The sequence below is a fragment of the Zea mays genome, chromosome 7, assembly GCF_902167145.1.
Source record: "Zea mays cultivar B73 chromosome 7, Zm-B73-REFERENCE-NAM-5.0, whole genome shotgun sequence".
In the NCBI taxonomy this organism is placed as follows: Eukaryota; Viridiplantae; Streptophyta; class Magnoliopsida; order Poales; family Poaceae; genus Zea; species Zea mays.
Genome location: NC_050102.1, coordinates 179,790,171 through 179,800,156, shown reverse-complemented (window position 1 = coordinate 179,800,156; position 9,986 = coordinate 179,790,171).

Sequence of the window (9,986 nt, the reverse complement as noted above, 5' to 3'; positions counted from 1 at the left end):
GTCATTATGGCGAAGGTGAAGCGTCGCTCGCTTCTCCTGCCAAAGGTGCCGCCTGTCCCGCCGCGGAGTTAATGCGGCGGGGCGAGTGGTTCGCGGGGCAGCCGTTGCGCGTGCGCGAGCCGTTCGAGGAACGGAACCCGGGCGCGCCGTCTTCACACCGTGGGAGAGGGTTCCCTTGCTTTCCCTGGATGGGACGTAAGCTTGGCTGACGACGTGATCGCTGCTTCCGCCCGCCTGCCACCGCCATTACTGCCGGCCCATTTTTGGCAGTATTGACCGTCGCGCCTGGCTGGCACTGTTGGGTCATACTCAGGGTTGCCTCGAGTCGCGGTACTGGTTCCGCAGTCGAGGAGGCGCGGTAGTGGTGCGAGTGGCGGTGCAGTTGCTCGCATGTAGCAACCGGCGCGCCGGTTGCATGACGTGTGGGCCTGGGCCTCCATGCTGGGTGCGTTGGAAGTCGGAGGGGTGCGCCCACTTGGCGCGGTTGCATGCCGCCTGCATGGCTGTTTTTTCCTCATTTCGAGCACTAAGACTCGCCTGTCAGCTATCTGAACCGCTTCACCAAGTGTGAGTTGCCTCGTGCAAAGGTGACGAGTCAGGTATCCGTATCCCGGAGGCGTAGGAGTCCCTCGGCTCGGTCGGCCTTGCTGTCCGAGGCTTCTCTTGCTTAGTTAAAGGAAACCCTCTGCCGCTCTCTGATGAGCCGAAGTCGGAGGTAGCGGTGTTAGCACGGGTAGAGGCTGAGTTGGCTCGAAAAGAAGACTTGGTCGGCCAGAGCCTGGCCGGTTCGTCCACTGGCGGGACCGACGCCGGAGTTGAGTTGCCGAGGCCACGGGTCGGGCTGATGTCTTCAGGGGCCAGCTGGCCGAGGCCTCGGGGTGGCCGGCCGAGCCGTCTGGTCGAGCCGGATTCCTGGAGAAGACCCTGGCAGCGATGGCCCGGGCGTGGTGCTGATGTCGTCCTTCAGAATGGAGATCATCCGACCGCGTCGCCGTCCGAGGCTAGGTCGGACCTCGCCGAAGGCATAGTTGACGCCGAGGGTGCTGCTGCTCCCTTCAACTGTCAAGATCCGAGCCTGCGGGATCAGATTATCTTGTAGTGTGTGTATGTTTTCTGCGGCCGCCGAGGCCCAAACACACCATCGTCGTGTTGTAAAGCTGCGTTTTCTTTTCCCCTTGTTTCGAGTATCTGGACTTATTTGTCGGTAACAGAATTGTTTGTGCGAGCGAGAGTTACTTTTCACGGAAGGTGATGAGTGAGGTATCCGTATCTCAGAGGCGTAGGAATCCCTCGGCTCGGTCGGCCTTGCCGCTTACGCGCACTCTTACTCGTCCATGGGGTTCTGTCACCGACGCAGTCGAGAAGGCCCGAAAAATCGTTTCGGCAGAGGAGCTTTCGAGCGTGAAGACTTGTTCGGTCCGCGGAATCACCTATCCGAGCGCGAGTTACTTATCGCAGAAGGTGATGAGTGAGGTATCCGTATCCCGGAGGCGTAGGAGTCCCTCGGCTCGGTCAGCCTTGGCTGCTTACGTGTACTCCATCGTTTTCAGGATCCACTTTCGAAGCAGTCGAAAAGCACGAAAGACATTCTAGCAGAAAAGATCTTTTTTCGAGGAAAATTTTGGCGCAGAGGGGGTTCCCCCCTTTTAGCCCTCGAGGGAGGGTCGGGCTTTGCCGAGGCAAGGCTGACCCTTCCTTGATGACTAAACTTTGCGTGGGAACGAGGCATACGAACAACTTTGAAAGCATCTTAAGGGTAGAAGCGACGTAGCTGTTGGATGTTCCAAGCGTTGTTGTAGACCTCGCCTTGACTGTTGGCCAGCTTGTACGTTCCGGGCTTCAGAACCTTGGCGACGACGAACGGCCCTTCCCAGGGAGGCGTGAGCTTGTGCCGCCCTTGGGCGTCTTGTCACAGTCGAAGCACCAGGTCGCCCACCTAGAGGTCTCGGGACCGAACCCCTCGGGCGTGGTAGCGTCGCAGGGATTGCTGGTACCGCGCCGAGTGTAGTAAGGCCATGTCCCAAGCCTCTTCCAGCTGGTCCAGTGAGTCTTCTCGATTATCTTGATTGCTTTGGTCGGCATAGGCCCTCGTCCTTGGGGAACCGTATTCTAAGTCTGTGGGCAAGATGGCCTCGGCCCCATAGACTAGAAAGAACGGTGTGAAGCCCGTGGCCCGGCTCGGCGTCGTCCTCAGACTCCAGACCACCGAGGGGAGTTCCTTCATCCACCGCTTGCCGAACTTGTTCAGGTCGTTGTAGATCCGAGGCTTGAGTCCTTGTAGAATCATGTCGTTGGCACGCTCTACTTGCCCATTTGTCATGGGGTGAGCCACGGCGGCCCAGTCTACTCGGATGTGGTGATCCTCGCAGAAGTCCAGGAACTTTCTGCCGGTGAACTGGGTGCCGTTGTCGGTGATGATGGAGTTCGGGACCCCAAAGCGATGGATGATGTTGGTGAAGAACGCCACAGCCTGTTCGGACCTGATGCTGTTTAGGGGTCAGACCTCGATCCACTTGGAGAATTTGTCGATGGCGACCAACAGGTGCGCGTAGCCCCCGGGTGCCTTCTGCAAGGGGCCGACTAGGTCCAGACCCCACACAGCAAACGACCAGGTGATGGGTATGGTCTGCAGGGCCTGAGCAGGCAGGTGGGTCTGCCTTGCGTAGAACTGACACCCTTCGCAGGTGCGGACAATTCTAGTGGCGTCGGCCACCGCCGTCGGCCAGTAGAAACCTTGTCGGAAGGCGTTTCCAACAAGGGCTCGAGGTGCTGCGTGATGGCCACAAGCCCCCGAGTGTATCTCTTGTAGGAGCTCCTGGCCTTCGGCGATGGAAATGCATCGCTGGAGGATGCCCGAGGGGCTGCGGTGGTAGAGCTCCTTCCCGTCTCCCAACAAGACGAACGACTTGGCGCGCCGCGCCAACCGCCGAGCTTCGGCTCGGTCGAGGGGTAGCTCTCCTCGGTGGAGATATTGCAGGTACGGGGTCTGCCAGTTTCGATTAGGCGTGACCCCGCTCCGCTCCTCCTCGATGTGCAGTGCCTCACCCTCGGGGGCCGAGGATACCTCGGGCCGAGCCGAGGGTGCCTCGGGCTCGGGCGTGTCGTCGGTCTTGACGGAGGGTTGATGCAAGTCTCGGGAGAAGACGTCTGGGGGAACCGTTGTTCGCCCCGAGGCTATTTTAGCCAGCTCGTCCACAGTCTCGTTGTAGCGCCGGGCGACGTGGTTGAGCTCGAGCCCGTAGAACTTGTCTTCCAGGCGACGAACCTCGTCGCAGTAGGCTTCCATCTTCGGGTCGTGGCAGTGGGAGTTCTTCATAACTTGGTCGATGATGAGCTGCGAGTCACCGCGAGCGTCGAGGCGTCGGACCCCCAGCTCGATGGCGATGCGCAACCTGTTGACCAGAGCCTCGTACTCAGCCACATTGTTGGACGCCAGGAAGTGGAGGCGTAGCACGTAGCGTAGGTGCTTTCCGATGGGCGAGATGAAGAGCAGGCATGCGCCTGCTCCTGTCTTCATCAGTGACCCATCGAAGAACATGGTCCAGAGTTCCGGTTGGATCGAAGCTGTTGGGAGCTGGGTGTCGACCCATTCAGCCACAAAGTCCGCCAAGACCTGGGACTTGATGGCCTTCCGAGGGGCGAACGAGATCGTCTCACCCATGATTTCCACCGCCCACTTTGCAATTCTGCCCGAGGCCTCTCGGCACTGGATGATCTCCCCCAGGGGGAAGGATGACACCACAGTTACCGGATGAGACTCGAAGTAGTGTCGCAACTTCCGCCGCGTCAGGATCATCGCGTATAGCATCTTCTGAATTTGTGGGTAGCGGATCTTGGTCTCGGACAATACCTCGCTGATGAAGTAGACTGGCCTTTGGACGTGCAATGCATGCCCCTCTTCTCGTCTCTCAACTATGATCGCGGCGCTAACCACCTGAGTGGTCGCGGCGACGTAGATTAAGAGGGCTTCTCCGGCAGCGGGAGGCACCAAGATGGGCGCGTTCGTGAGGAGCGCCTTCAGGTTCCCGAGGGCTTCCTCGGCCTCAGGGGTCCAAGTGAAGCACTCGGCCTTCCTTAAGAGGCAGTACAGAGGCAGGCCTCTTTCGCCGAGGCACGAGATGAAACGGCTCAGAGCCGCAAGGCATCCCGTGACCCTCTGTACGCCTTTCAAGTCCTTGATGGGCCCCATGCTGGTGATGGCCGCGATCTTCTCCGGGTTGGCCTCGATGCCCCGCTCGGAGACGATGAACCCCAAGAGCATGCCTCGAGGGACCCCGAAGACACACTTCTCGGGATTGAGCTTCACGCCTTTTGCCTTGAGACATCGGAATGTCGCTTCAAGGTCAGAAAGGAGGTCGGAGGCTTTCCTCATCTAGACTACGATGTCATCGACGTAGGCCTCGACCGTTCGGCCAATGTGTTCACCGAACACGTGGTTCATGCACCGTTGGTACGTTGCACCCGCATTCCTCAAACCGAACGGCATGGTAACATAGCAGTACATGCCGAAGGGTGTGATGAAAGAGGTCGCGAGCTGGTCGGACTCTTTCATCCTGATCTGGTGATACCCCGAGTAGGCATCGAGGAAAGACAGGGTTTCGCACCCAGCAGTGGAATCCACGATCTGATCGATGCGAGGCACGAGGTAGGGAACTTTCGGACATGCTTTGTTTAGACCAGTGTAGTCTACACACATCCGCCATTTCCCTCCTTTCTTTCTCATAAGCACAAGGTTGGCAAGCCATTCGGGATGGAATACCTCTTTGATGAACCCTGCCGCCATTAGCTTGTGGATCTCCTCGCATATGGCTCTGCGCTTTTCTTCGTCGAATCGACGCCGAGGCTGCTTCACGGGTCGGGCTCCAGCTCGGATATCCAGCGAGTGCTCGGCGACATCCCTCGGTATGCCGGGCATGTCCGAGGGACTCCACGCGAAAACGTCAGCGTTCGCACGGAGAAAGTCGACGAGCACTGCTTCCTATTTGGGATCGAGCTCGGAGCCGATCCGGATTTGCTTGGAGGCGTCGTTGCTAGGGTCGAGAGGGACGGATTTAACCGTTTCTGCTGGCTCGAAGTTGTCGGCATGGCGCTTCACGTCTGGCGCCTCCTTAGAGAGGCTCTCTAGGTCGGCGATGAGGGCCTCAGATTCGGTGAGGGCCTCGGCGTACTCCACGCACTCCACGTCGCATTCGTACGCGTGTCGGTACGTGGGGCCGACGGTGATGACCCCGTTGGGGCCCGGCATCTTGAGCTTGAGGTAGGTGTAGTTGGGGACGGCCATGAACTTAGTGTAACACGACCTCCCCAGTACTGCGTGGTAGGTTCCTCGGAACCCGACCACCTCGAACGTGAGGGTCTCCCTTCGGAAGTTGGAGGGCGTTCCAAAGCAGACGGGTAGATCGAGTTGTCCGAGGGGCTGGACGCGTTTCCCGAGGATTATCCCGTGGAAAGGCGCAGCGCCTGCCCGGAACCTTGGTGAGCCAGACGTCGCCGATGACGGGGTCGACAACGAGCGGGTATTTCCCCGGGCTCGGCACGCGGTCGGGGTGGTCATCTTGGTCGAAGGTGATGGGTTTGTCGGACCAGTCTAGGTAGACTGGCGCCGCCACCTTTACCGAACAGACCTCTCGACGCTCTTGCTTGCGGTGCCGAGCCGAGGCGTTCGCCACTTGCCCACCGTAGATCATGAAGCAGTCGCGGACCTCGGGGAACTCTCCTGCCTGGTGATCTTCCTTCTTATCGTCGTCGCGAGCCCTGCCACCCTCCGCGGGTGGCCCGGCCTTGTGAAAGTGGCGCCGAAGCATGGCGCACTCCTCAAGGGTGTGCTTGACGGGCCCCTGATGATAGGGGCACGGCTCCTTGAGCATCTTGTCGAAGAGGTTGGCACCTCCGAGAGGTTTCCGAGGATTCTTGTACTCGGCGGCGGCGACAAGGTCCACGTCGGCGGCGTCGCATTTCGCTTGCGACTTCTTCTTGCCTTTCTTCTTGGCGCCGCGCTGAGTTGACGCCTCGGGGACGTCTTTCGGTGGGCGGCTCTGGGGTTGCTTGTCCTTCCAGAAGATGGCCTCAACCGCCTCCTGGCCAGAGGCGAACTTGGTGACGATGTCCATCAGCTCGCTCGCCCTGGTAGGGGTCTTGCGACCTAGCTTGCTCACCAGGTCGCGACAGGTGGTGCCGGCGAGGAACGCGCCGATGACATCCGAATCGGTGATGTTGGGCAGCTCGGTGCGCTGCTTCGAGAATCGTCAGATGTAGTCCTGGAGAGACTCTCCCGGCTGCTGTCGGCAGCTTCGGAGATCCCAGGAGTTTCTAGGGCGCACGTACGTGCCCTGGAAATTGCCGGCGAAGGCTTGGACCAGGTCGTCCCAGTTGGAGATCTGCCCTGGAGGCAGGTGTTCCAGCCAGGCGCGAGCGGTGTCGGAAAGGAACAGGGGGAGGTTGCGGATGATGAGGTTGTCATTGTCCGTTCCACCCAGTTGGCAGGCCAGCCGGTAGTCCGCGAGCCACAATTCCGGTCTCGTCTCCCCCGAGTACTTTGTGATAGTAGTCGAGGTTCGGAACCAGGTCGGGAACGGCGCCCGTCGTATGGCGTGGCTGAAAGCCTGCGGACCGGGTGGTTCGGGCGAGGGACTCCGATCCTCCCCGTTGTCGTAGCGTCCCCCACGCCTGGGGTGGTAGCCTCGGCGCACCCTCTCGTCGAGGTGGGCCCGATGGTTGCGGTGATGGTGCTCGTTGCCGAGGCGACCCGGGGCCGCAGGGCTGTGTTGCACGTGCGCCCGGTGTGGACCGCGGCTTCCCGCATGAATCGGGAAGTCGCGGCGCGATGTTCCGAGGGGTACCCCTGCCTTCGGGAGGTGGAGCTTTCAGCCCGTCGGACCGCGGCATCCTCCAGGAGATTCTTGAGCTCTCCCTGAATTCGCCGCCCCTCGGTGGTTGATGGCTCCGGCATCGCGCGGAGAAGTATTGCCGCTGCAGCCAGGTTCTGGCCGACTCCACTGGAAGTCGGGGGCGGCCTTACCCTGACATCGTCGGCGATGCGGTGTTGGATACCCTGGGGTAGATGACACACTTCTCCGGCCAGAGGTTGGCCCGCCCATTCCTGCCCGATGTCCCGGCGGATCGGCTCAAGTGTTCCTGCCCCCTCGTCGAGCCTGGCCTGCATCTCGTGGATTTGCTCGAGCTGTGGGTCATGACCCCCCACCGGGACGGGGACCACAGCTAGCTCCCGAAGGATGTCAACGCGAGGCACAGGCCTAGGGAGATCACCGTTCTCCTGCATACCAAGATGGTTGCCTTCGTTGGGACCCCCTAGATCGACGTGGAAACATTCACGACTTGGGCCGCAGTCCTCGTCGCCGAGGCTGCGGCTACCGTCGGAACAGTCGGAAAGGCAATAGTCGCACGCTGTCATAAAGTCCCGCATGGCACTGGGGTTACCAAGTCCGGAGAAATCCCAACAGAAGTCGGGCTCGTCATCTTCCTCGGACCCCGAGGGCCCGTAGGTCGAGACGGCCGTCAGCCGGTCCCAGGGTGACCGCATACGATACCCCAGAGGGTTTGGACTCGCCTCTACGAGAGCGTCCACCAAAGCGAAGTCGCTTGGTGGGTCGAGGCTGAATCCAAGAGGCGTGAGATGGGAATCGGTTGGTACCTCTTGGTCGACGGGCGGTGACGAAGTCACGTCAGGGGCTGACTGCACCGTCGTCTCAGGTACGAGGGTGACGCCCAGCAAGTCCTTCGCGAGCGTGCTGGCGTCGTCCGTTTGCTTGGGATTGGCGTGTCGCGGGGAGACAGCGCTCGTCTTCGTCTCAGACACGAGGTCGATGCCCGACGTGTCCCCCGTTGGGGCGCCGACGCTGTCGACTCGCTCGACAGCCGACGAGGTGTCGCCTCCTGCTTGGCCTTGGTTGCCCGCCTCCTCCTCCGTCGGCGGGGGAGGGGACAGGGCGAGCTCGAATGTTGTTCTTCCACCACGCGGGGAGGATGTCGTCGATTCCGCCGTCGGCGGGCGTGCTGTCGGCTGCCATTGTCGCTGTCACGCGGCGGGGGAAGGAGTATCATGTCGTAGCTGCCGTCTAGGGACATGAACTCAAGACTCCCGAAACGGAGTACCGTCCCGGGCTGGAAAGGTTGCTGAAGACTGCCCATCTGGAGCTTGACGGGAAGCTGTTCGTCAACACGCAGCAGGCCCCTACCTGGCGCGCCAACTATCGACGTTTCGAACCCGGGGGTCCCTGGACCGACGAGTAAATTGTCGCCGCGTGCCCCAGCCCAGATGGGTCGGCGCGAGACGGAGCGCGAAGGGGGAAGAAGCCGGAGGGAGACGGGCGTGAGAGGTGAAATCCCGTGGCCTTCGTGTTTGTCCCGCGCCCAGGTTGGGTGCGCTTGCAGTAGGGGGTTACAAGCGTCCACGCGGGAGGGAGCGAGCGGCCTCACGCGAGCGCCGTCCCGTCCTTCCCCGCGCAGCCAACCCTCTGTAAGAGGGCCCTGGACCTTCCTTTTATAGGCGTAAGGAAAGGATCCAGGTGTACAATGGGGGGTGTAGCAGTGTGCTAACGTGTCTAGCGGGGAAGAGCTAGCGCCCTAAGTACATGCCATCGTGGCAGCCGGAGAGGTTTTGGCACCCGGTTCGTGTGGTGTCGTGGCCGTCGGAGGAGCGCTGGAGCCTGGCGGAAGGACAGCTGTCGGGGCTGTCGAGTCCTTGCTGACGTCCTCTTGCTTCCGTAAGGGGGCTGAGAGCCGCCGTCGTCATAGATCGTGTGGGGCGCCATCATTACTTGTTTGGCGGAGCGAGCCAGATGGGACGCCGGTCTTGTTCCCCGTAGCCTGAGTCAGCTTGGGGTAGAGTAATGATGGCGCCTCCTGTGACGTGGTCGGTCCGAGCCCTAGGTTGGGCGAGGTGGAGGCTCCTCCGAGGTCGAGGTCGAGTCTGTCTTCCGAGGCCGAGGTCGAGTTCGAGCCCCTGAGTCGGGCGAGGCGGAGACCGTCGGCTAAGTCCAGGGCTGAGTCCGAGCCTTGGGGTCGGGCGAAGCGGAGTTCGTCGTCTTCCGGGGCTGAGCCCGAGTCTGAGCCCTGGGGTCGAGCGAAGCGGAGTTCGTCGTCTTCCGGGGCTGAGCCCGAGTCCGAGCCCTGGGGTCGGGCGAAGCGGAGTTCGTCGTCTTCCAGGGCTGAGCCCGAGTCCGAGTCCTGGGGTCGGGCGAAGCGGAGTTCGTCGTCTTCCGGGGCTGAGCCCGAGTCCGAGCCCTGGGGTCGGGCGAAGCGAAGTTTGTCGTCTTCCGGGGCTGAGCCCGAGTCCGAGCCCTGGGGTCGGGCGAAGCGGAGTTTCCTATGGCGCCTAGGGCCGGACTTGGCTGCTGTCAGCCTCACTCTGTTGAGTGGCACAACAGTCAGAGCGGCGCAGGCGACGCTGTCCTCTTGTCAGGCTGGTCAGTGGAGCGGCGAAGTGACTATGGTCACTTCGACTCTGTCAACTGGAGGACGCGCGTCAGGATAAAGGTGTCAGACCACCTTTGCATTAAATGCCCCTGCGATTTGGTCGATTGGCGTGACAATTTGGCCAAGGTTTCTTCTTGGTGAAGACTGGGCCTCGGACGAGCCGAAGGTGTGTCCGTTGCTGGAGGGGGTTGTTGGAGACTTGTTCTCAAATGCTATGAGTCAAGAACAAGGCAACATAGAAAATGTTAATCGGTAAAGTCCTTCGTCCTTCGAAGCATTATTCCCCTTAGGATATAATGATTTTCGGACGAAGGTTATGAAGGGCATACCTTCATAAATTCATTATACAATAACGAAGGATGAATTGTAAAGAATATAATGGACAACATAAATAATTATATATTATTATCATGTATAAACAGAAATAACGTTGAATTACAAATGTACCTTCAACTTGAAGGAGATGAAAGTACAAGCGTGACGCAAGAGCGAATGCCAAAAACCAGCGTGAACAGTACGGGGGTACTGTTCACCTATTTATAGGCACGGGA